Genomic DNA, 26,977 nt, shown 5'->3' with positions numbered 1-26,977 from the left:
ATCCTGAGTTGTTCCTGCTACCTCCAAGCCGATCCTGATCCCAAGTTGCAGCCTGTTAACTTCCCTAATAAACCACATAACTGTGAGTATAGTCTGTGAGCTCTGCGGTTGTTGCAATGAATTATGGAATCCAGCAGGAAGGCAAAGTGCCATGGGAGGAGCAGCTGGTTTCAGAAATAATGGAGAAGTGGGAAGGGGGAGCTATACCTGACCTCTGCCTCATAGGGACCAGCTTCATGCTGATCCTGACTGTTGTCCCTCATGAATTGAGACAACTCTTTGAGCTATGTTATAGGATAAAAGGGAATAAATTAGTTACTAGTTAAAGGAGTGAGTCAATGAATGAAGGAGTGAATAACAAGCAACAGAGGGGCCTGTCATGGACTGCTGATTTAGTCTTTCATGGCCTCTGCACCTTGGGGCCCCTAGACTCTGGGTGTAGCTTGGCTCCATTGTGGTCTGGGCTGGGGGTGCAACTTCAACTAAATGAGCAGGCCCAGGCCATGGCCTTGCTCTTGGCTCTAGGGGCACTGCCTTGGCTCTATGGGTGTGGTCTCCACTCTCTAGGGGCATGGCCTATGCTCCAGGATTGTGATCTCACCTCCTTGGGCAGGTTTAGGCTGGAGCTAGGGTGTTAAGAAGTTAAGTCTCCACACAGGAAAGGATGCGTGACCCAGCTATGGAGACATAGCCTGGGAAGGGGACCCAGAGAGGACAGAAAAGTGGAGTCTGTCATGATGGAAAACTCACGTGGCTCTGGGTTCAAATCCCAGCTCAGCCTCTCAGGCAGTGAGTGAGATCAGGCAGGCTGTTCTCTGAGCCCCAAATCCTAGGCCATGTGGTAAAAGGAAGACGGTGTGATTGGAAATGAGTTTTGCATTGAGGGTGGAGATGGAGCTGGGCTGGGAGTGGGAATAGACGTGAAGATACGTTGCCATGTGGCTGACCTGCCCACGTGGTCCTCAGTTCCCACACCATGGGGCTGGACCTGCACAGCCTCAATCTAAACCAAGAGCTACACGGCCAAGTGATTGAGGCCAGTTACTCTGTTCCACACACAGGGTAAAACCACCCCACAGATATCGACAACCTCATACTCATCAAGCTCAATGCACCAGCCCCCCAAGTCCAACTCCATCCCCCCATCAGCTTCTCCCCCCGGTTAGGCAGCCCAGGTCCCCACTGCCTCATCTGCTGCTGGGGCTGAACGAGGACAGGAGAGCTATGGAGCGCTCACCTCTGAGTCTCACTGTGTCTCTGTCCTTGACCCTCTGTCCGTCCCATGTGTGTCCAGCCCAATCTCCCACCTCCCAGTGCTCCTGCACGGCCATGTCCAGGTGGTGACGGAGGAGATACACAAAACTAGCTGCCTGTTGCTCTCACAGGTGTACCAGCAGAGGCCTGACAGGTGAGGAACGCTGAAGGGTGGGGACAAGAGAAAGGAGAGATGTACATACAGAGAGTTGGTGGAGCAGAGACACAGAGCAAGACTCAAGACACACGGGTGGAGAGAAATGAGATGTGGAGATGACACAGAGCTTGAGATACGCCCACAGTCAGAAAAGTCACCATTGCCACCAGTTGCCGTCAAGCTCACTCTGACTCACATGAGTCAGAGGGGAGCTGTGCTCCACAGGGTTTTCAGTGGCTGATTTTTTGGAAGTAGATTGCCAGGTCTTTCTTCCAAGGTACCTCTGGGTGGACCTAAACCTCCAACCTTTCGGTTAGCAACTGAGTATGTTAACTATTTGCACCACCCAGGAGAAAAGGGAGATAAGGAAATGCAGATGGACACACGAGGCTAGAGGCATAAAGAGAGAACAAAATGGCACTGTGTGACAGAGAAATGGGGGAGATGGGAAGAAAGAGAACAACTGAGGCGCCCAGGTTGAGACGGGGGGATGGCGGAAGGGAGAAGGTCAGCACAGAGAGACTGGAAGAAAGACACAGAGGGACCAGAGATAAAGTAACAGAGGAACAGAGAACAGAGAGAGAATCCAGTCCTCTCATGCTCTGTGTGTTTCTACAATGATCTCAGATCCCAAGAGGTATAAGTCACTATTATGCTTTCAAAATACATATGTATAAGCACTCATAACATGAACTTAGAAACATGTCTACCTCTGTGAGGGTCTCTAACATTTACTGTAAGTCATTAGAAACTTGTAAGTCATAAGAAAGTTATTTAGGAAATTTCTGAAGTTACACATAGAAACATAGATGCATGTGAAGGGTGTAGGGAATGTAAACAGCCTTTGAGTTCACTTTGACCCTGCATGTTATGACACAAGAAAACATAACACGAATCTAAACAACCTCCCTGACCTCTAACCTTGACAAGAAGCTGCGTCATTTGGCTACTCTAACCCTGGAGAAAAGACATAACCTACTAGTCTTTGATGTCACACTGGCCCTAGTAGTGTACAGCCCAGGTAACGAATTCACGTGTAAACCCTTAATTTTCTGGTCATTCACTGAAAGAAGGCAGAGATGGAACTGAGATTCTATCCTCCACCACCAACCTTGAACCCTAGCTACAAAGGACCTACCTCTGTTGTGTTCAAGCCATGGTTAAGCTTTCCTCCCAAGACCTCTTGTTAAAGGTAAAAGCCTGTTGTCTAAATATTTGAACTCTAACCATTGAACGAATTAACATTTTAATTGTTAATTCTGATTCTCTGGTTCTAAATGAACGTTGTGAGGTATTACTTTTATACCTTGCTATGATGACCTTCCAATAAACTAAAGGAGTATTCGCCTGACACACCTGAGTGTCTATTACTTTCTAAGATTAAATCCTACACAATAACTGGGACACCCAGAGCAGCAGACGTTAAATTGGCAGATTAGCAAGAAAGGCACATGGAGGGCACCACAGCTCCCAGGGACGCACCAAGAAAAGGAAGAGGTGCAGCAGGCAGAGGGGGGCCAGGCTCTGAAATGGGACTTCTTAGGGGTGAGGGGAGAATGTGAAAGGGAGGGAGAAGCTGGGTTTCGAGGGAAAGGACTGTCCTGTCTGCCTTGGTTTTTGTCCTGATTTCTGTCTCTGCCCCTCTTTGTGTCATCCTCTCTGTCCGACATTCTGCCTCTCTGACTTTGGGTTTCTCTCTCTCTCTAGTGAAGACGCTGGGCTTCCTCTGGTCTGTGGGGGATGCCTGCAGGGCCTTGTGTCCATGCGGAAGTATAGATACCTCTGTGGGAAACCCAACACACTGAATCTGTATGGAAATCTGTGCCAGTTCACTGATTGGATCCCCAAAACCATGCAGATCAGTTAATGAGAAGTCCCAGTACCAAGGAGAACTCAGCCTCCACCCCCTTCCTCAGAGGCCCGAAATTCTAAGTTCTTCACCCAGCCTCTCCTCCCTCAGACCCAAGAGTCCAGACCCCCAAGTCCCTCCTCCCTCAGACCCAGGAATCCAGGCCCCGAGCCCCTCTTCTCTCAGACCCAGAGTCCAGCCCCCAGCACCTCCTTCCTCAGGCCCAGACGTTCCAGGAGTCGGAGTCCCCAGCCCCTCCTCCCTCAGACCAACGATTCCAGGCCCCCAGACCCCTCCCAGCTCAGACCCAGAAGTTCCTGTCCCCACCCCCCTCATCCCCCAGACCCAGGAGTTCGGGCCCCCAGCCCCCTCCTCCCTCAGACCTGGAAGTCAGGGGTCCCCAGGCCCTCCTCCCTTAGACCCCGAAGTCAGGGGTCCCCAGCCCTCCCCCTTCAGACCCAGAAGTCAGGGTTCCCCAGGCCCTCCTCCTCAGTCACAGAAGTCCCGGCCCTTCCAGTTGCAAACTGTCCGTGAACAAAGGCACAGCCCAAGGAATAAAGTCTCAGAAAAAAAACAGCTCTCTGTGTGGCGTCCTCCCTGCTGGATCCCATACTCTCACTCTGGGATCTCACACAACCTGTCTCCTCTCCCTGGACCTCAGTTTCACCGTCTGCATAACTGAGGTCTTGATAAAATGGTTTCAGAGACTCAGGGTAAGATGCCACACCCGGGAAATCCAGAGACATCAGTTTTCCATTCCAGGATCTCCCACTGTCCAGCTGTGTCACCTAAGACCCCACAACCACCCCTCCCCAGAGGAAGCAGGACTGATAGTGACGTTTCACATTCATACAAGGAGCCCTGGTGGCACAATGGTTAACCACTTGGTTGCTAACTGAAAGGCCAGCGGTTCAAACCTACCAGCAGCTCCACAGGAGAAAAGACCTGGTGATGTGCTTCTGTAAAGATTACAGCCTAGGAAACTCTATGGAGACAGTTTTACTCTGTCCTATAGGGTCACTATGAGTCAGAATCGATGACACACAACAATAATACGTTCACACAGCACTGACTAGAAGCATCAGGCACTAATTTAAGGGCTTTACAGGGGCATTAATGCTTCCAAACACTCCTGTGAGGCAGAAGCAAGTATTATTCCCATTTTATAGATAAGACTGAAGCACAGAGAGGCTGAGTAACTTTCCCAAAGATGCACAGTCTCACATGGCAGAGGCAGGGTTTGATCCCAGGCCTCCTAGTCCAGAGTCCATGTCTGAATCATGTGCTGTGTTAACTGGTCTTTCAAGCATCAGCCCACTTTTATGATTTACATGCTGGCCTCATGTATATTACCTCATCCAACCCCAGTGACCCCGTGTCTGTCAGTTTTTCGTACTGTGGGGGCTTGTGTGTTGCTGTGATGCTGGAAGCTATGCCACCAGTATTCAGATACTAGCAGGGTCACCCATGGAGGACAGGTTTCAGCTGAGTTTCTAGACTAAGACAGACTAGGAAGAAGGACCCGGCAGTCTACTTCTGAAAAGAATTAGTCAGTGAAAGCCTTATGAATAGCAGCGGAACATTGTCTGATACAGTGCTGGAAGATGAGCCTCCCAGGTTGGAAGGCACTCAAAACATGACTGGGGAAGAGCTGCCTCTTCAAAGTAGAGTCGACCTTAATGATGTGGATGGAATAAAGCTTTCAGGACCTTCATTTGCTGATGTGGCACGACTCAAAATGAGAAGAAACAGCTGCAAACATCCATTAATAATCGGAACCTGGAATGTACGAAGTATGAATCTAGGAAAATTGGGAATCATCAAAAATGAAATGGAACGCATAAACATCGATATCCTAGGCATTAGTGAGCTGAAATGGACTGGTATTGGCCATTTTGAACCAGACAGTCATATAGTCTACTATGCCAGGAATGACAACTTGAAGAGGAATGATGTTTCATTCATCGTCAAAAAGAACATTTCAAGATCTATCCTGAAGTACAATGCTGTCAGTGATAGGATAATATCCATACACCTACAAGGAAGACCAGTTAATACGACTATTCAAATTTCTGCACCAACCACTAAGGCCAAAGATGAATAAATTGAAGATTTTCATCACCTTCTGCAGTCTGAAATTGATCAAACATGCAATCAGGATGCATTGATAATTACTGGTGATTGGAATGCGAAAGTTGGAACAAAGAAGGATTGGTAGTTGGAAAACATGGCCTTGGTGATAGAATCAATGCCAGAGATCAAATGATAGAATTTTGCAAGACCAACGATTTCCTCATTGCAAAATACCTTTTTTCACCAACATAAATGCCAACTATACACATGGACCTCACCAGATGGAACACACAGGAATCAAATCAACTACATCTGAGGAAAGAAACAATGGAAAAGCTCGATATCATCAGTTAAAACAAGGCCAGGGGCTGACTGTGGAATAGACCATCAATTGCTTATATGCACGTTAGAGCTGAAACTGAAGAAAATCAGAGCAAGTCCAGGAGAACCAAAATACAACCTTGAGTATATCTCACATGAATTTAGAGATTATCTCAAGAATAGATTTGATGCGTTGAACACTAATGATCAAACACCAGACAAGTTGTGCAATGACATCATACATGAAGAAATCAAGAGGTCACTGAAAAGACAAGAAAGAAAGAAAAGACCAAGATGGATGTCAAAAGAGACTCTGAAACTTGCTCTCAAACATCAAGCAGCTAAAGAAAAAGGAAGAAATGATTAAGTAAAAGAACTGAACAGAAGATTTCAAAGGGCGGCTCGAGAAGACAAAGTAAAGTATTATAATGACATGTGCAAAGAGCTGGAGATAGAAAACCAAAAAGGGAAGAACACTCTCGATGTTTCTCAAGCTGAAAGAACTGAAGAAAAAATTCAAGCCTCGAGTTGCAATAGTGAAGGATTCTACGGGGAAAATATTAAACAATGCAGGAAGCATCAAAAGAAGATAGAAGGAATACAAAGAGTCATTATACCAAAAAGAATTAGTCAATGTTCAACCATTTCAAGAGGTAGCATATGATCAGGAACCGATAGTACTGAAGGAAGAGGTCCAAGCTGCTCTGAAGGCATTGGCGAAAAACAAGACTCCAGGAATTGATGGAATACCAATTGAGAGGTTTCAACAAATGGATGCAGCGCTGGAGGTGCTGACTCGTCTATGTCAAGAAATATGGAAGACAGCTTCCTGGCCAACCGATGGGAAAAGATCCATATTTATGCCTATTCTAAAGAAAGGTGATCCAACCGAATGTGGAAATCATCCAACAATTATCATTAATATCACATGCAAGCAAAATTTTGCTGAAGAACATTCAAAAGTGGCTGCAGCAGTATATCAGCACGGAACTGCCAGAAATTCAGGCTAGATTCAGAAGAGGACATGGAACCAGGGATATCATTGCGGACGTCAGATGGATCCTGGCTGAAAGCAGAGAATACCAGACGGCCCATTACCTGTGTTTTATTGACTATGCAAAGGCATTCGACTGTGTGGATCATAACAAACTATGGATAACAATGCGAAGAATCGGAATTCCAAAACACTTAATTGTGCTCATGAGGAACCTGTATATAGATCAAGAGGCAGTTGTTCGGACAGAACAAGGGAATTCTAAGTGTTTTAAAGACAGGAAAGGTGTGTGTCAGAGTTGTATCCTTTCACCATACTTATTCAATCTATATGCTGAGCAAATAATCCGAGAAGCTGGACCATATGAAGAAGAATGGGGTATCAGGATTGGAGGAAGACTCGTTAACAACCTGCGTTATGCAGATGACACAACCTTGCTTGCTTAAAGTGAAGAGGACTTGAAGCACTTACTGATGAAGATCAAAGACCACAGCCTTCAGTATGGATTACTCCTCAACATAAAGAAAACAAAAATCCTCACAACTGGGCCAACGAGCAACATTGTGATAAACGGAGAAAAGATTGAAGTTGTCAAGGATTTCATTTTACTTGGATCCAAAATCAACAGCCAAGAAATCAAAAGACGCGTTGCATTGGGCAAATCTGCTGCAAAGGATCTCTTTAAAGTGCTGAAAAGCAAAGATGTCACCTTGAAGACTAAGGTGCGCCTGACCCAAGCCATGGTATTTTCAATCGCATCAGATGCATGTGAAAGCTGGACAATGAATAAGGAAGATGGTAAAATTGATGCCTTTGAATTGTGGCATTGGTGAAGAACATTGAATATACCATGGACTGCCAAGAGAACAAATTTGCCTTGGAGGAAGCACAACCAGAATGCTCCTTACAAGCAAGGATGGCAAGACCTCATCTTATATACTTTGGCTGTGTTGTCAGGAGCAATCAGTCCCTGGAGAAGGACATCATGTTTGGTAAAGTACAGGGTCAGCGGAAAAGAAGAAGATCCTCAATGAGGTGGATTGACACGCTGGCTGCAACAATGGGCTCAAGCATAACAACAATTGTAAAGATGGCGCAGGACCAGGCAGTGTCTTGTTCTGCATAGGGTCGCTATGAGTCAGAACCAACTCGACTTGAGCTAGCAGCTTATCAGCCGACCTTGGGATTTGTCAGCCTCTGCAGCCTGTGAACCAGCAGCCTTTAATCTTACCTGTCGGTCTTAGAGTTCATCAGCCTCCACAGCCTGCAAGCCAGTGGCCTGCCAACTTACCTGCCAATTTGGAATTCATCAACCTCCGCAGTCTGTGTTTCATTAATTTAGCAAATTAATACATATCCTGGTAACTGGTATGCAGTTATTGATCTGACCAATGCCTTTTTCCTCAATTCCAGTTTCGAAAGAACACGAGAAGCAGTTTGTCTCTAGCTGGCAAGGCAAGTAACACATCTTCACCGTCCTACCTCAGGGATATATCAGCTCTCCAGACCTACGTCATGATTTAGTCTGCAGAGACCTTGATCGCCTTTCCCTTCCACAAGATGAGACATTGGTCCATTACATTGATGATATTATGCTGTTTGGACCTAGTAAGGAAGAAGTATCAAGAACTCTGGGCTTATTGGTAAAACATTTGTGTGCTAGAGGGTGGGAAATTAATCTGACACAATTTTAAGAGCCTGCCCCCTCAGTGAAGTTTCTAGGGGTCCTGTGGTGTGTGGCATTTTGAGATACTCCTTCTAAAGTGAAGGATAAGTTATTGCATGGTCCCTCCCACAACTAAAAAGGAGGCACAACACCTGGTGGGCCTCTCTGGATTTTGGAGGCAACATATCCCTCATTTGGGTGTGCTACTCTGGCCTATTTATCCAGGGACTCAAAAAACTGTTAGTTTTGAGTGGGGCCCAGAAGAGAAGGCTTTGCAACAGGTTCAGGCTGACACGCAAGCTGCTCTGCCACTTGGCCCATATGATCCGGCTGACCCAACAGTGCCTGAAGTGTCCACAGCAGATAGAGATGCTGTTTGGAGTCTTTGGTAGGCCCCTATTGGTGAATAATGGTGCGGACCCTTAGGATTTTGGAGCAAAGCACTGCCATCCTCTGCAGATAACTACTCTCCTTTTGAGAAACAGCTTTTGGCTTGTTACTGGGCCTTAGTAGAGACCGAACACTTAACCATGGGACACCAAGTCACCATGCAGCCTGAGCTGCCCATCATGAACTGAGTGTCGTCTGACCCACAGAGTCATAAAGTTGGACACGCACAGCAGCACTCCATCATTAAATGGAAGTGGTATACATGAGCTCGGCCCCCAGCAGGACCTGAAGGCACTAGTAAGTCACACAAGTCTCCACTCCTGTCATATCACCTTCCATCTTCCAGTCTGCACCTACACCCTCAGGTGGCGTTCCTTATGATCAGTTGACTGAAGGAGAGAAAACTCGTGCCGGTTTACAGATGGTTCTGCACAATATGCAGGCACCACTTGAAAGTAGACAGCGGCAGCATTGCAGCCCCTTTCTGGGACCTCCCTGAAGGACAGTGGTGAAGGGAAATCCTCCCAGTGGGTAGAACTTCGAGCAGTGTACCTGGTTGTTCACTTTGCTTGGAAGGAGAAATGGCCAGATGGGTGACTGTATACTAATTCGTGGGCTGTGGCCAATGGTTTCGCTGGATGGTCAGGGACTTGGAAGGAACATGATTGGAAAATTGGTGACAAGGAGATACGGGGAAGAGGCATGTGGACAGACCCCTCCGAATGGGCCAAAGAAATGAAGACACTGTGTCTCGTGTGAATGCTTATCAAAGGGTGACCTCAGCAGAGCAGGATTTTACCAGCCAAGCTGATAGGATGACCAATTCTGTGGGAACCCATCATTCTTTTTTCCCCAGCCACTCCCATCACTGCTGAATGGGCTCAAGAATGAAGTGGCCATGGTGGCAGGGATGGAAGTTATGCCTGGGCTCAGCAACATGGACTTCCACTCACCAAGGCTGACTTGGCTACAGCCACTGCTGAGTGCCCGACCTGCCAGCAGCAGAGACCAACGCTGGGTCCCCGATACGGCACCGTTCCTCAAGATGATGGATCAGCCAGCAGCCTGGTGGCAGGTTAGTTACACTGGATCACTTCCACCATGCAAGGGCAGCATTTTTTTCTCAATAGATACTTACTCTGGATATAGATTTGCCTTCTCTGCATGCAATCCTTCTGCCAAAACTGTATCCGTGGACTTACAGAATGCCTCATCCACCATCATGGTACTCCACACAGCTTAGCCTTAAATCAAGAGACTCACTTCACAGCAAATGAAGTACAGCAAGGGGCCCATGCTCACGGAATTCACTGGTCTTACCATGTTCCCCATCATCCTGAAACAGCTGATAAATGATAGAACGGCCTTCTAAAGACACACTTACGGTGCCAGCTAGGTGCCAATACCTTGCAGAGTTGGGGTAATGCTCTCCAGGAGGCTGTATGTGCTCTAAACCAGTGTCCAATATACGGTGCTGTTTCTCCCATAGACAAGATTCAGGGATCCAGTAATTAAGCGATGGAAATGGGAATGGCACCACTCACTATTACCCCTAGTGACCTATATGCAAAATTTTTGCTTTCTGTCCCCACAACCCTATGCTCTGCAGGTCTAGAGGTCTTAGTTCCAAAGGGAGGAATGCTCCCACCAGGAGACACAACACTGATTCCATTGAACTGGAAGTTAAGAACGCCACCCAGCCACTTTGGGCTCCTTGTACCTCTGGATCAATAGGCAAAGAAGGGAGTTACTATATTAGCTGGTGTGATTGATCCTGATTACCAAAAGGAAATCAGATTGATGTTATATAATGGAGGTAAAGAAGAATATGTCTGGACTACAGGAGATCCCTTAGAGCGTCTCTTAGTACTACCATGCCCTGTGATTAAAGTTAATGGAAAACTACAGCAACTCAATTCCAACATGACTAGTGTGATGGTTAAGATCGTGTGTCAGCTTGGCTGGGCTATGATTCTCAGTGTTTGTATATGATCATCCCCATGATGGGATCTGCTGTAAGTAGCCCATCAGTTGAAAGGGAGTTTCCTTGGGCATATGGCCTGCATCCAAATATAAATGGACGTTCTGGCTTTTGCCTGCTCTGGATCCTGCAGCTGGCGTCTGTTCATCTGACCTTCGGTTCTGGGAACTCGAGCTAGCAGCTTACCTATCAATCTTGAGATTCATAGATCTTCACAGTCTGTGAACAAGAGCCCTGCTCTCCAACCTGCCGGTCTTGGGTTTGCCAGTCCCTGCAGCTCTGTGAATCAGGAGAAGCCTCTATCCTGATCCACAGACTTGGGATTTTCCAGCCTGTACAATCGCGTGAGCCATTTGCTTGATATACATCTCTCTATATATATATTTCTATGCTTTAATGGTTTCGCTTCTCAAGAGAACCCAGCCTAAGACAACTACTAACAGTATAGACCCTTCAGGAATGAAGGTCTGGGTGACCACACCAGGCAAAGAGCCACAAAACTGAAGTGCTTGCTGAGGGTAAAGGGAATATGGAATGGGTGGTGGAATAGCTCTAACTATCAGTTACAACCACGTGATCAGTTGTAGAAACAAGGACTGTAATTGTTACAGATCTTCTTTGTATGTGTAAATCAAGTATTTTTGTTTTCTTATAAAATATAAGCTATAAACAGGGCTAGTGTGTTTTCGGCCATATGCATGTTAGTTGTGTCATGTTAAGCACAAGTATAACTTCATAATTATCTTTATTTAGAGATTATTATGGTTTAAGGGGATGTGAACAAGTGCCACGTTGACATGGGGTGGATTGTGATGGTTAAGGCTGTGTGTCAACTTGGCTGGGCCATGATTCTCAGAGGTTTGGCAGTTATGATGTATTTTGACAGTTACATAATGATCTAACCACCTCCATGATGAGATCTGCTGTAAGCAGCCAGTCAGTTGAAAAAGAGTTTCCTTGGGGGTGGGCCTTCATCCAATATCTATGGAATTTCTGGCAAAGCTCACTGCGTTTTGCTTGCTCTGCATCCTGCATCTGGCTTGTCATCATTCTACCTTCAGTTCTTGGGAACTGAGCCAGCAGCCTGCCGTCCTATCTGCCAATCTTGAATTCATCAACCTCCATAGCCTGTGAGCCAGCAGCCTACTGTCTGACCTGCCAACCTTGCGTTTGTCACCCCTTGCAGCTATGTGAGTCAGGAGAAGCCTCCAGCCTGACGCCTGGCCCATTGACTTGGGACTTTTTAGCATCTATAACCACGTGAGCCATTTCGTTGATATAACTCTCTCTCTCTCGCTCTCTCTATATATATTTATAGCTGCTGTCGAGTCAATTCTAACTCATAGCGACACAACAGGACAGAGAAGAACCACCCGACAGGGTTTGCAAGGAGTGCCTGGTGGATTCAAACTGCTGACCTTTTGGTTAGCAGCCAAATGCTGAAACCGCTGTGTTACCAGGGCTTTCTCTCTCTCTTTCTGTACATACACACATATGTTATATGTACATACTTGACTGGGTCTGCTTCTCTAAAGAACCCAGTCTAAGACACCCTCCTTCATAAAAATATATTAATTTTTTAATACATTATTATAGTCCCCAAGAGTTTTCTGATGTGAGGAAAACGTTAAAAGATTTTCTTTGACCTTACATGTTCAGGTGGAAGAGACATTGCCTGAGGCTGGAGTTGAGGGTCAGGTGGAGGAGATGGTGCCTGGGGCTGGGTTAGAGGTCAGGTGGAGGAGACGGTGCCTGAGGCTGGGTTAGAGGTCAGGTGGAGGAGACGGTGCCTGAGGCTGGGTTAGAGGTCAGGTGGAGGAGACGGTGCCTGAGGCTGGGTTAGAGGTCAGGTGGAGGAGACGGTGCCTGAGGCTGGGTTAGAGGTCAGGTGGAGGAGACGGTGCCTGAGGCTGGGTTAGAGGTCAGGTGGCTGGGTTAGAGGTCAGGTGGAGGAGACGGTGCCTGAGGCTGGGTTAGAGGTCAGGTGGCTGGGTTAGAGGTCAGGTGGAGGAGATGGTGCCTGAGGCTGGAGCTCAGAGTCAGACAGAGGAGGCAGTACACAGTTGGTGGTTGACCTCAGATGAAAAAAAGACCATGTTTGGAAAGAAACTGTATCCTAGGAGAGTATAGGATGGCTGGGTTAGTGTTGGATCCTTCACTGAGAAGGGGATCGCAGGAGGGGGAGGAGTTTGGGAAGAAGCTGGTTCTCAATGGGGCCAAGGTGGACGTGAGCAACATCCAGGGAGACACCCAGGAGGGTACTGAAGGCACCAGTCTGATTCAGGCCAGAGTGGGCTGGAGGGGGAGCTCTGAGGTCACCGCACCATGGGGCTGGTAGGAGCAGTGGGCTGCACGCCCCGCCCAGTGAGCCCAGCTCACACGCAGGTGTACCTGGGCTCTGTTCACTGTGAGCACTCTTGGTATCCCCTCTGTGTCACGGGGACGCTAAGAGTACCTACCCGTGTGGGTTAGAAGGAGGAGCTCCTACAGTCGTGATGGAAAGGATTTAGCACAGGCCTGGCACCCAGGAAATCCTCCTTACCCTCCACCACCACCGCCGCCAGTTGCCATCAAGTGGACCCTGACTCGTGGTACCCCTGGGTGCCAGAGTAGAACTGTGCTCCACAGGGCTTTCAATGGCTGATTTTTTAGAAGTAGATCGCCAGGCCTTTCTTCCAAAACTTCTCTGAATGGACTTGAACTGCCAACCTCTCAGTGAGCAACCAAGCACATTAAACCTCTGCACCACCAAGAAGCTCCCCTTGCACTTCAGCTGCTGTAATTAATAGCCCCAAAGCTCACCTCCTTTCTCTCACCATCATTACCACCACTACCACTACCACCCAGGACCTTCTCTCTCCAATGGGGCAGGGAGGGAGGTGTCTCCAGGTGGAGAGCAAATGGACCAGGCTGTGTTCACACGGCGTAGACCTAAAGTCAGGGAACTGGGATTCTCTCCCCTGTTGACTCTTGCTAGTTGCATGCCCTTTACCTGTAACGCCCCTCTCAGGGCCTCTGTTTCTTCACTATTAAGGAGGAAGTGATAATAATCACCTCACAGGGATGTCAGGAGGCCAAATGAGATAATGCAAGGAGAGCATAGGAGTGGTCTGTGGCCAACACTCCATAAACAGTGTGGCCCAAGTGCAGTCCAGAGATGTTGAGCATATACAACCGATGACTGCCCTGACAGGGAACACAACAGAGAACTCCTGAAGGAGCAGGATAGCAGTGGGATGAAGACCTCAGATTCTTGTAAAAAGGCCAGACTTAATGTTCAGACTGAGACTAGAAGGACCCCAGAGGTCTCGGTCCCCAGACCATCTGTTAGCCAAGACAGGAACCACTCGCAAAGCCAACTCTTCAGACAGGGATTGGACTGGACTGTAAGATAGAAACTGATACTGGTGAGGAGTGAATTTCTTGGATCAAGTAGACACGTGAGACAGCTCCTGTCTGGAGGGGAGATGAGAAGGCAGAGGGGGACAGAAGCTGGCTGAATGGACACGGAAATACAGGGTGCGGAGAAGGAGTATGCTGTCTCATTACCGGGAGAGCAACTAGGAGTATATAAAACCAAAAAACCAAACCCGTTGCCTTCGAGTCGATTCGAACTCATACAACCCTATAGGACAGAGTAGAACTGCCCCCATAGAGTTTCTAAGGAGCACCTAGTGGATTTGAACTGCTGACCTTTTTGTTAGCAGCCAAAGCACTTAATCACTACACCACCAGGGTTTCCAGGAATATATAGCAAGGTATATATAAATTTTTGCATGAGAGACTGACTTGATTTGTAAACTTGCACTTAAAGCACAATTAAAAAAAAAATGTTGAGCATGAATTTCTGCAGAGACAAAGAAGTTCTAGAATATTTTCTGGCCTGAGATCTAGAAGAGCCAACAGTCAGGGTTTCTAGAATGTCTGGAGATCTGAGGTTCTAGAGTGTTTGAAAATCTGAGGGTTCTAGAATACCTGAAGAGCCAGGGTTCTAGAATGTCTGAAGATGTGTAGTTCTAGGTTATTTTAAAATCTTCAGTTCTGAAGTGTCTGAGGACCCATACTACTAGAATGTCTTAGAATCTGCAATTCTAGGGTCTGGGGGATAGTCCAGAAATTTGAAAGCCTGTCATTCTAGAATGACTGAGGCCTGAGGGTTCTGGAATAACTGAGATTCTATGATTCTGGAATGCCTGAGACATCTGGAAGCTCAGGTGCCATCCCTCTCCCCTCCTACTGTCTGTGGTGAATTTGAGGGCCAAAGATCCCTAGGCATTGGCCACTGATCTCCAAGACAGTCAGTCCCCGTCATGCATCCTTTCTCAGAAAGGTGATGCTTTCCAGATATGGAGAGGGACCATGTTTATCACAGGCCTTCATCCTTCAATGTGTGATTTGAGGTTAACCCCGCCTGCTCTCTCTTGTTTATAAACAAGCCAGAATGGAATCTAGACAACTGCTCAGGAGCGTCTGTGGTTCGGAAACACAGGAACCTAGTCTCAAATTCCCAAAGCCTTTGGTCATCTTATTGATGATCTCCAGCCTCCAGAATGCAGAACCCAGATTTCAAGCCCCAGAACCCAGACTCAGGTCTGCAGGATTCAGGTGACAGACTCCAGATTCTGAGATTCTAAATTCATATTCTAAAGTCGAGACTCTAAATGCCAGGATCATGGAAGCCAGGCCCAAGTCACCTAGTCTACACTTTAACTGCCCAATGCAGATTTAAAACTCTAGACTTCATGTTCCACAGTCTACCTATAAGACTTCAAAGTCTGGACCTGGACTCTAAAATCCAGCCCTTAAAACTCAAAATCCAAGATCTCCATGTCCCAGGCTTCACAGTAGGTGTGAAGGTTTTGGACCTCGAGGCCCAGATTCCAAATACCAGATGCCAGACTCCTAGTCCCAACCAAGATCCAAAGGTCCAGGACCCAGAATCCAAATTCTAGGCCTGTTACTCAAAGTCCAGAGTCCAGGATCGAGATTCAAGTTTCCAGGCTCTAAAACTCAGACTCCAAAATTCAGACTTCAGGCCATGAATGCCAAAATCTAGACTCCTGAATCCAGAATTCAAAATCCAGACTCCTACTCCAGGCACAAGAAGCACAATTTTAGAATCCAATTTTCACACTCCAGACCCCAAATTCGAGATTATAAGCCTCAGATTCCAAACTCCGTATTTTGATCTCCTCCAAGTCTCTGCTCTGCCCTCCTGCCCCCTCCCCCATGGGGAACTGCCCCAGGTGGGTAATTGTTCCTTGTAGACTCAGACCAAAGTTTTAGCCTCATGAATGCTCATTAGGGCCAGTTCCCCATCCCACCAGCCACCAAGGCATCCCTGCCCATAAACCTGGCTCTCAGCAACCCCCACTCCACCCCCACGAGCCATGTGGGGCTGGGAGTTTATAAATTCAGGCATGCAATGCCTGCTCCCCTTCTTCTGGTGTCCCAGCTGCCCCAGATGCTACTTGAGACAGGAGTAGGGGTGACAGGAGGAAATAAGGTCATGGGGACCAGGGTCTGAGGGGAGATAGACCCGGGTGTTGGGGAGACACAGGCTGCCCTGGTTTTGGGGAACACCAACGGCCCTGGTGTAGGTGAGATACAGGGTGCCTTGGTCTGGGGGACCACAAGCCATTCTGATCTGAGGGGATGTGGACCACCCTTGTTTGGGGGGACAACATGGGCCAACCTGGTCTGGGGAGCTTGGGAGGACATGGGCCACCCTGGCCTGGGGGAAGACATGGGCCACGCTGGCCCGAGGGGGAGACACAGCTACCCTGGTCTGGGGAGGGGGATATGGATCACCCTTTTCTGAGAGGGGACACAGGCCACCCTGGGGGAATTTTCAAGGGCAGTAGGTAGGGCCATGTGTCCTTGACTGAAGCCCCAAGTTAACCTGAACCAGGAAAACCTCCTGGAGACACACGAAGGTGCCCTGGTGGGAGCGGGGGAGAGGACGGAGTGGCCCAGGAGGAGACCCTGGAAGCACTTGTACCAGAGCCAAGAACGAAGTCAGGAGGTATCACAGGTTCAAGTCGGCTCCAAGGACCTCCTGCAGGCCTCCACCGTGCCAGGCCACCGCTGGGCGGTGCTGGGGACACAGCAAGGACCCTGTCCTGGGGGAGGGGTGAGGTGATGAGGGGACGTCCCAGACATCAGCTTTCCTGGGGATCTGTGCTACAACGAAGGCAGAAAGGGTGCTGTGGAACCAGAAGAGATGTGCCCCCTCCCCCAGAGGGGCTGACTTAGCCTGGAAGGGCAGATGACAGTCCACCGAAGGAGGAAGGGACTTTCGTTGAGGCCACAAAGCTTTCCAGAGGCCTCCCCTCCCATAGGAGATGTTGGGGATCCCAGTACAGTGAGACCCAGGCCCTGCCCTCAGGGAGTCCCCAGTTCAGTGGGGGAAACAGACAGCTCTGGGCTCACCCTAGAGGGTCGGAGGAGGTCAGAACAGGCCTCAAGGAGAATGTGCAGGTAACGACCTGCCCAGGAGAAGGAACAACCTGAGCAAAGGTGTCAAAAATAAATAAGCCCATTGCTGTTGACTCCGACTCATAGGGACCCCTCAGGACAGAGTACAGTTGCCCCACAGGGTTTCCAAGGGGCGGCTGGTGGATTCCAACCGCTGACCTTTTGGTTAGCAGCCGCGCTCTTAACCGCTGGGCCACCAGGGCTCCAAGCAAAGGTGTAGGGGCACAAAATTGCAGGAGGGAACACGGAAGAACTGGCTGTTTCAGAGGCTTCGGGTGGCACAAAGGGCTTACACTCAACTACAAAGTGAAAGGTTGGTGGTTTGAACCCCCCTAGGGGTGTTGCAGGAGGCCTGGGTGTCTGTTTGCATGAAGATTACAACCAAGAAAACCCTATGAGATAGTTCTACTGTGCACTGCACGGGGTCGCTACGAGTCGGAAATGACTTGATGGCACTGGGTTTGGGTTATTTGGGTTGTGTCTAGAAAGACAGGGCTCTGAATGTCTCAGCCAGAGGGTGGAGTGGGGAAGCCACACATGTCCTCGAAAGGGATGCTGAGGGGCTGAGCTTTATCCTGGGGTGCTGGGGACCATGGGAGGGCTGTAAGCGTGGGAGGGGCAAGGTCACCTTGGAGTGGAGAAAGACCCTCAAGGGCCATGAGAACAGACCCGTGGCAGGGAGGGGGCTGGGGTAGAGTCCAGAGATGTGGCCTGCACCAGATCTTGGGGACAGAGATCAGGGAAAAGCTGGGGTCTGATAGGCTGTGTGGGGGCCCCCGGGGTCTCAGTGTCTGAGGAAACAGTGGACCCTCAGGAGATGGGAGGCCAGGGGAAACAGCAGGTTGGGTTTGGGGACGTTGACGGTGGTGGCGACGGAAGTTTCTCGAGCAATGCAGTGAGATTTTCTCCAGGGATCCTGGTGGGATAGGAGGGTCCAGCGTCACCGGGCTCACTCTCCCCTCATCTGCTCATCCCTGGCCCCTCCTCCACCACGAGCTTCTTCAACTTCTGCATCCTGCTGCAGGTGAGGTGGGCCAAGGCCAGGTCCTGGTCAGTGGGTGTGTGGCGGCCCCTCCCTCACCCAGAGACCACTTATGATCCCTCCCCTAACTGCCCATCTTCACACTCCACCTCTGCCACCTGCCAGCGTCCCCAGGTCACCTCCCCACCAGGGGCCTGGGGCAGCCCTGGAGTCCCGTGTGGCCTGGGCCCTCTGACTGCAACCACGAACACAGCCCTGGAGATCACAGGCTCCTTTCTTGCTGTGTGACCTTGACGTAGGCTTCACTGGGTCTTCAGTGCCTTCTCTGGAAGACAGCAGCTACCCACGAAAATGCCTATTAGGTTCAAAGGGTGTGATGAAGGGAAAAGCCATTGTTGGTCGAGTTGGGTACCATCAAGTTGATACTCACAGCAGCCCCATGTGGCAGAATAGAACTGCTTCATAAAGTTTCCTAGGCTACAATCTTCATGGGAGCAGATTGCCAGGTCTTTCTTCCACAGAATGGCTGGTGGGTTCCAACCCTTCGGTTAGCAGTTGAGTGCTTTAACCACCTTGCCACGAGAAGTCCTTAGGGAAAGCCCATAATGTCAAACAAATGTTGAGGGGCCAAGAGCACAGACTCTGGGTTCAAATCGAGCTCTGCTTCCTAGTTACTTATCTGTGACTCAGATCCCTCAACTGTAAAACGGAGGTAACAGTCTGTCCCTGTCAGGGTTGTAATGAGGATTAAATGTGGTCGTGTGTGCCTGGCCCAGGGCAGTGCCCTGTAAGGTTGCAGAAGAAGCCCTGGTGGTGCAAGGGTTAAGTACTTGGCTGCTAACCTAAGGTTGACTTTGATTCATAGGGACCCTACAGGACAGAGTAGGACTGCCCCATAGGGTTTCCAAGGCTGTAATCTTTACAGAAGCCTATCACATCCTTCTCCTGCTTTGCCGCTCGTGGCTTTCAGTTAGCAGCCAAGCACTTTAACCATGTCCGGAATCTGGGGCCAAGACTGCATGCCAGATACAGAAGGGCCATTCGTGTAACGTGACAAGTTGGTGGCCTCGAATGACCGGTGGCCACTTGTGTGAACCTGTATCCAGTGCCCATCTCCACCCCCAGTCAGAGGACATCTCGCCCCTGGTCCTTCCCTTTCTTCTCTTCCAGGGACCTGTACCCACAATAAACGAGGTCGGGGAGTAGGGGCAGCTCTGGAGGGAATCTGCAGAAGTTGTAGAAGAACTTAAATCCCTTGGGACTTCTGCAGAAATGGAGGGAAAGTTTAAGTGAAGAACAAGGAGGGAGGTGGGGTGCAGGTACAGGGTCGGGGTGAGGAGAAAGCTCCTGTCCCCAGGGATCCTCTACCATCTCTCCCAGGGGCCCAGGATGGTGACAAGGCCCTGGGAGGGGGACTGGATGCCCCACTCCCAGCTGCAGCACGTAGCCCTCTTTGAGAGGGTGCTTCAACCGTGGTGCTTCCCTCACCTCCCCACAGTGGGTGGGTGCCGCCTGCAGCCCACTGCCAAAGCCGGTATGAAGGCAGGGCTCAGTGTCCTGGGAGGGCATGACTGGGGGGTCGGAACTCTCAGGTGGCAGGGCAGGAAGGCACGCAAGGGCCATAAACACTGACACTCTGTGTGCCCCCTCCTCTGCTGACTCACGCATTCAAACGGGCTATGTGTGTTACACATACATGTAAGTCACAGATATATACACATACGTGTCTTAGCTATCCATGATGTAGCTTCTTTTTAAAAGTGACTATATTAGCGATTAAACGCACAAGTGGCATAAGCCATTTTAGTGGAACGAGATGAACTATGTTATAAAACTTTTAGTGGAAGCAGGATACTGACATTTTTACTATACACATTTTCTACAAAAAGAATATTCCACAGATTCTACAAGAAAACGAGTCAGTAAACTTGGTTGTTTCAACAATCAATGTAAAATTCTGTTGATCTCCCACAACCAAAAACTGACTTTCACCAATTTTACTTTAAATCGTTCATACTTCAACTGTGATGCTTGTTTTGAATACATGCTCTAATTATAAATGAACAAAAGTGTAATAAAACAAAATTTAACGATCAGAAAAAAAATATTACAACAAATTACCCTATTTTTCGACAGATCTTTCATCTCTAACATGTCCTACAGTTGGCCCTCCATATCTGCAGGTTCCACATTCAAGGATTCAACCAACCGTCAGTAGAAAATATGCAGGAAAAAAAAAAGGGGGGGTTCCAAAAAGCGCGACTTCAATCTGCTGTGTGGAGAGCGTTCCGCTGAATCCACACGAAGGAAACGACGTGTGGCCATCCCCTGCTGTAGCCTCCCGCCATTTCACAGACCCGCAGTCTCTCCCCAGCGCTGCTCGCCGCGCGTCCAGTTAGTTTTCTACTTACGTTGTGTGCCTCCTACGTTTCTGTGAAAAAATGGTTCCTAAAAAGCAATTAAGTGGTCAAAGCAATCCCTCAAAGGCTAAGATGTTGTGTAAAGTGCTATCTCTTGATGAGAAAATAAAAATCTTAGATCTTTTGAAAAGTGGCACATGGCTTGCCAAGTGGGCTGTAAGGTCAGCAGGAACGAATCAAGCGTTCCCACAATAAAACAGAAAGAAGCTGACTTTTGTGGAAGTGGTAGTGCTGCCCCTACGATGGCAAAACGGTCTCTCTGGTTCATGATAAAGTGCTTGCAAAGACTGAAAGACCAGTAAGTGTTAGGTGTAAGCACTAACAACTATTTACATAGCACTGACGTTGTATTAGGTATTATAAGTGATCTACAGATGACTCAAGGTATACAGGAGGACGTGGGCACTACATCATTTTATCAAAGTGGCTTGAGTATCTGCAGACTTTGGTATCTGCAGGATGGGTGGAGGTTTTCCTGGAACCAATCCCCCGAGGATACCAAGGGACAACTGGAACTAAAAACATTTCTTCCTAGTCTTTGCTCTGTACGAATTCTTCAATGATCTCATCATAATTAAGCTGCCGAACAATATCTACTTCCATACATAATAAGGACAATGCATCAGGTCTTTCTTGAATCACTGCCGTATGCTGAGTATTTTTGAGTCTCTTTAGGGATGAAAATGAGCGTTCTGTTGTACAGTTTGTGATCATTAAAGTTAGGAATATGCGTAAAGCAATTTCAACATTGGGAAATACACACTGTATTTTATCTTCTATTATGGAATCATACATGCCTACATGAGTAAAATTTGTCCTTCCTGAATCTGTAAACTTAGTTCTCATGTAAGAATGAAATTGTCGCACTTCTCCATAAAGGTTTGTATTTAAGTCATCGGGATAAGCCTGCACTAATTTCTGGGATGCCTTCATGCATTCTTCGTCAGGTATATCCACGTTGTTTAAGAAGGAAAATCTATCTGCAAGAACTGCGTACACCTCTGCCCTTCTTTTCATGCAAGATTCCAGTATGTCAACGATGGCGTAGTATGTAGTTACACGAAACTCATCTCTGGCGCTCAGCGATACTTCTGGAGCTCCTCCGCCGTCTACTCGTTTCTTTCTAACGCTTCTGCGATGGTCAACTGCTTGATAGTTACTATGCGGCAGTATCTGTTTTGTTGTTTTCTCAAATTTTTCAAAATCCTCTCTTAAATTATGCAAATACCCTGTTAATGACCGGTAGAGATCTGTGCATGTCTGTAAATTTACTTCCGAATCTTGGAGAGCTTGACTCGTCCAATGAAAATGCTGCAATATATGATTCCACATGACCAACATAAACACGTACTCCAGCGTTTGCATTCTGTTGGCGATGTTTGCAGCCTCTCTTCTGGTGTCTCCTTTCTGTGTCTGGTCTTCAGCAATATCGTCTAAGGCATCTAGAATCTGAGGGTACGATTCCAGGATTGCACTTGTTGCTACAGCGTGTGCTTCCCAACGTGAATCAGAAAGACATTTTAATAATCGATCATTGCCTAAATATGTCTTGAGAACTGCCCATCTGTGAGCAGAGCTTGCAAAAAATGTGCAAAGTAAGCGCACAGAAGAAAAAAAATCAACTGCTTCTGGACAACCATCTACAGCACTACGTCCTACGAGATTAAGGGAATGCGCAGCACATGGTACGAAAATGGCATATTCATTACATTCTAAAATCTTCTGTTCCATGTCTTTATAACGCCCTGACATATTGGCAGCATTGTCATAGGACTGGCCTCTGCACTTAGAAAAATCAACTTTGCAAACTTCACATAAATAGTGAAGTACTTGATCTGCAATTTCTTCACCAGTGTGACTTTTTAAGCTAGTAAATGTGATAAATCGCTCGACAGGTCTCCCATCTGTTGGAGATACGTACCTCAAAACAATACTTAGCTGATCTGTATGGGAAAGGTCAGGAGTGGAATCTACAGACAAACTGAAATATCGAGCTACACTTATCTCACTGAAAATGGCTGTTCGAACTTTATCACTTATCAAGCTTACTAATTCTTCACATGTGGTTTTAGACATACACGATGGGTTGCCCTTTCCTGTGTTACCATATTTTGAAATGTGACCCGCTAAAAATGGATCAAACTGAGCAACAAGTTCAAGTAAACCCAGAAAATTTCCATTTTGTGGGGACCCAAAGACTTCATTCCTTCCTTGAAAAGACAGTCCACGTTCAGCAATTGTTATGATGACAGCAACAATACGTCGCAAAATGGCCTTCCAATACTGATGTTCTTCATCAATTTGTGTTTCAAACTCATGAGTGAAGCCAAAATTATGTCTTCTGTTTAAATACGACAACATACAATCTCTGTGAATGGAACTGTTTTCATGTTTATGAATCATATTTGAGTTGCTCCAATCGCTAAAGCCATCCGTAGCAAATCGAGAATTAAATGATTTAGGACTGAATAATTTGCAGACAAAACAATACACAGAGCCGACTGATGGAGAATACAGTAGCCACTCCCTCTTATAATTTTCACCATTAGCTTTGCACCCTAGAAATATATTCTGGCTACAGAACCTTGTTTGTTTACCACCCAGAAATTTTCGACACGAGTTTTCAAATGGTCCGCTGTGATGCTGACAATCACTTGGCCCTCTTTCGATCCAATACTTTACATCATTAGAAGAAAAGTTATTCCACAGAGCAGGATCTGTATTTCTGTTATGTAAGGGGTCTGCAGATGTGACTTCAGATTTTAAAAAAGCTTCGCTTCCTACACCATTCTTACTTTTACTACAACAAGGCATGGATGCAGAATTTGGAACTAGTTCTGTTACACTCGCGCTGCTATTAGTAATTTCGGCACTAGCGGTATCAGAACAACGATTTACACCCATTGAACTCCAGTGTTCAACGGGAGAAGTCTCTTGTGAATCACCGTACTTTAAAGAGAAAGTTATTTTTGGAGTTGTCTTTAGGGATTCACAGATCCTTTTCTTTTTTTCCTCCGTGAGCTTTCGTTTTTGCGCTCCACTTAGTTGCTGCCGTTCCATTTTACCTGGATATAAAATTATGCCACTTTTTAAATTTGGGTCTACCGTAGCAAATAGTTTGAGTAACTGAAAATATATAAAATCTACAAAACGAGTAAAATCTATAAAAACAAAATTTACATTTGAATTTAGACATTAACACAAAAGCTTGTATTTGAGATTTAGTAAGTAAAAAAAACTCATTTGGTACATGCAATTTTGTTCCTCAGGTCTGAGAAAGTCCAAAGAAATAGTACTTACAAGGCAGTCAGAAATCATCTCACTCATTTGTCATACGATGTTTGTTGGCAGGCCCTTCACAACAGATCTCCACAAGTGCTCTTCACGTTGAACACTTAAAAAATTACACACTCACTTTCTGTCCTTTGATGTTGCGTCTTCACAGTTCATTGGACTACTGCTGATACCCAACGGGGGGTAAGAGCGGTTGCAAAGAGTATGATACAAGGGTATGTTCGATCTGAAGATGCATTTGGTTCACTCTGCACAGGACAGGACCAGATGCATTATGAGTCACGTTATTATAGTACCACTGGCACGTTCTTAGGGGGTCAACGAGAACTGAATGTGAGCATTATACACGATTGGTCCGAGATGAAAAGGAAAATATAATTGTTCTCATAGACAAAACTTATAAAATGATATCAATTTCATTTAGTGAAAATGTCACTTCGAGGACTAAAGTGCACCTGACTCAAGCCATGGTATTTTCAATCGCCTCATATGTATAGAAATGCTGGACAAGGAATAAGGAAGACGGAAGAATCAACGCCTTTGAATGGCAATGCTGAAGAATACTGAATATACCATGGACTGCTGGAACGAACGAATCTGTCTTGGAACAAGTAGAGCCAGAATGCTCCTCAGAAGCAAGGATGGCAAGACTTTGTCTCACGCACTTTGGACATGTTATCAGGAGGGACCAGTCCCTGAAGAAGGATCGTGCCCGGCAAAGCAGAGGGTCAGTGAAAAAGACCCCCAACGAGATGGGCTGACACAGTGGCTCCAACAACAGGCTCAAGCGTAATGGCTGTGAGGACGGCACAGGACCGGGCAGTGTTTCGTTCTGCTGCACACAGTGTCGCTATGAGTCGGAACCAACTTGACAGCACCTAACAACACAAAATTTATAAAATGGTATCAATTTCATTTAGTGCCCTGCCAGTTCCCTTCCACTGGAACACTCACTTTTCCTTGTGTCCTGTCTGCTTGGCACCTATTGGTCTCTGCTTTGGACAAGTGGTGCCCCTGTTCTGTTCAAGCCCTAAGCACACTTACCTTGCTTATCAGGTAACCCGTCTGTGCCCGTGCCCTGAGGAAGACACCTCTGATTCATTCTGTCCCATACCTTAGGTTTGCTTCCCCACCACCTTTCCCGAAGCCTCCAGTTCTGCCCGGCAGAGACAAGCCTTAGCATCACGCTGCCTCATGTACTGGTCTCTCCTGCTCACTCTGTCTTTTAGCAAGTGGCTTCACCAGAACCTTCTATGCAGCAGGGGACTGGGCGGGTGTCTGTCTCTCATCAGGACCCTAGGAGGGTTCATCCAATACTTCAACACAGCAAGAACTCCATAAGCGTGAGCTACTATTTAACAACCGCAAACAAATAAACCTAAGTTTTGTATACAAACATGCTGTCTGAGGAGCCCTGGTGGTGGGACGGTCAGGTACTCAGCTGCAAACTGAAAGCTTGGCAGTTCGAACCTGCCTAGCGGCTCCGTGGGAGAAAAGACCTAGTGAAAGAACATAAAGATTAGAGCCTAGGAAGCCACGTGGGGCAGTTCCACTCTGTCCTATAGGGTCTCTATTAGTGAGAATCTACTCAACGGCACCTACCAACAAAAACACACTGCCCAAAAAGGAAGCCACTATTTAAATATAAAATTTTAGCTCCCGGTCGCATTTGCCACCCATGGCCAGGGGCTGCTGGATTAGACACTGCAGAATAGATCATGTTTGCAGAAAGTTCCCCTGGACGACGATGACTTAGAATCTGCTCACATTACCAGTAACAACTGCCATCGACCTGATTCCAAACCATGGTGACCTCAGGTGTGTCTGAGTAGAACCGCCCTCCACAGTTTTCAATGGCTGGTTTTCTGGAAGTAGGTTGTGAGGCCCTTCTTCCAAGGCCTCTGGGTGGACCTGAACTGCCAACCTTCCAGTTAAAAGCCGGGACTACTAGTACCACCCAGGGATCCCTACAAGTTATCCTGGTCTTCCCTACTCTGTGCTCAACTTCCTCTTCTTCTCTCATGCATCCCTGCCCGACTGATGCCCTCCCTACCCCTCAAGGTCAGCAACACTTAGTGTCACGATCCATTCCATGCAGGGTACACTGCAGATGAAGAGCAGACGCCCCTCACACAGTCAAAGGCTAACCCTTTACAGATCAGCGTCTCATCAATAAAGTGCTTGCTTACCACCAAAAAACACAAAAACAAACTCACTGCTATCCAGTCAATTCCAACTCACAGAGTAAAACTGCCCCATAGGGTTTTCTAGGCTGTAAGTCTTTACAGAAGCAGCCTGTCACATCCTTCTCCTACAGAACAGCTGGTGGGTTCAAGCTGCCAACCTTTCGGTCAGCAGCCAGGTACTTAACCACCGCACCACCAGCGCTCCTGGGGTGGGGGGACGGGACGTTGTCAGATCCATTTCAATGAAGCCACTATGCCCCACTCCTGACACCCAAGGACAGATAAAAATCCTTCCTGAGCTGAAAAACTTGCTTCTGTTCAGTTACACAGACATGCCCGTTTATAAGGCACCTCATCGAAACACCTGCAAAACAGTGTGCAGACAAACTTTGCTATTTTAACCACGGCAATATGTAAATTAAGGACAGCTTTAATAATTATATCAGTTGACATAAATGAGTCACTGGAACCTGACTAAGCTGTGTCTGAAAGTGCGCTGTATTCAGTCTACAAAACCGCAACATGGTGTGCGGTGTTAGCTAAGCTACAGTTGCTTTTCTACTGCTGAATTTTAAAATTAGGCTTTTTTCCCGGAAACCTTTTGTTGGGTGCCGCCAAGTCGACTGTCAACTCACGGTAACCCCATATGACAAAAGCAGAACGGCCCCAGGGGGTCTTCTAGCCTGTAATCTCCACGGGTGCAGACTGCCAGGTTTTCCACCCCAGGAGCCACTGGGTGGGTATGACCCATCACCTTCTGGTTAGCAGCTGAGCACTTAACCATCTGCGCCACCAAGGCTCCTACCTGAAACCTAACTACCACCAAATGCCTTAAAATCTTTTTCTTCCATAGCTCATGTATTCCTTATCTTATTCAATCCTTATCTTTCCAAGACAGGAAACATCACGAACACCCACACCACTGTAGAGAGG

The 26,977-nt window shown here is 47.4% G+C and overlaps 1 long non-coding RNA gene across 5 annotated transcripts in view; it reads right to left on the bottom strand.

Annotated features, from left to right (window-relative positions):
• Positions 1 to 17,364: 17,364 nt before the first annotated feature.
• The window catches only part of LOC104847315 (uncharacterized), a 63,120-nt gene continuing 53,507 nt past the window's right edge, over positions 17,365 to 26,977 (bottom strand). For 3 of the 5 annotated variants that reach the window (XR_010319877.1, XR_010319878.1, XR_010319876.1), the window contains one exon: positions 17,365 to 24,736. This is a non-coding gene — a long non-coding RNA (uncharacterized LOC104847315). The remainder of the gene's footprint in view (positions 24,737 to 26,977) is intronic. The other 2 variants (XR_010319879.1, XR_010319875.1) reach the window with 2 other exon arrangements.

Source organism: Loxodonta africana, chromosome Y, assembly GCF_030014295.1.
Source record: "Loxodonta africana isolate mLoxAfr1 chromosome Y, mLoxAfr1.hap2, whole genome shotgun sequence".
In the NCBI taxonomy this organism is placed as follows: Eukaryota; Metazoa; Chordata; class Mammalia; order Proboscidea; family Elephantidae; genus Loxodonta; species Loxodonta africana.
This window is presented reverse-complemented; position numbering and strand designations above follow the sequence as displayed.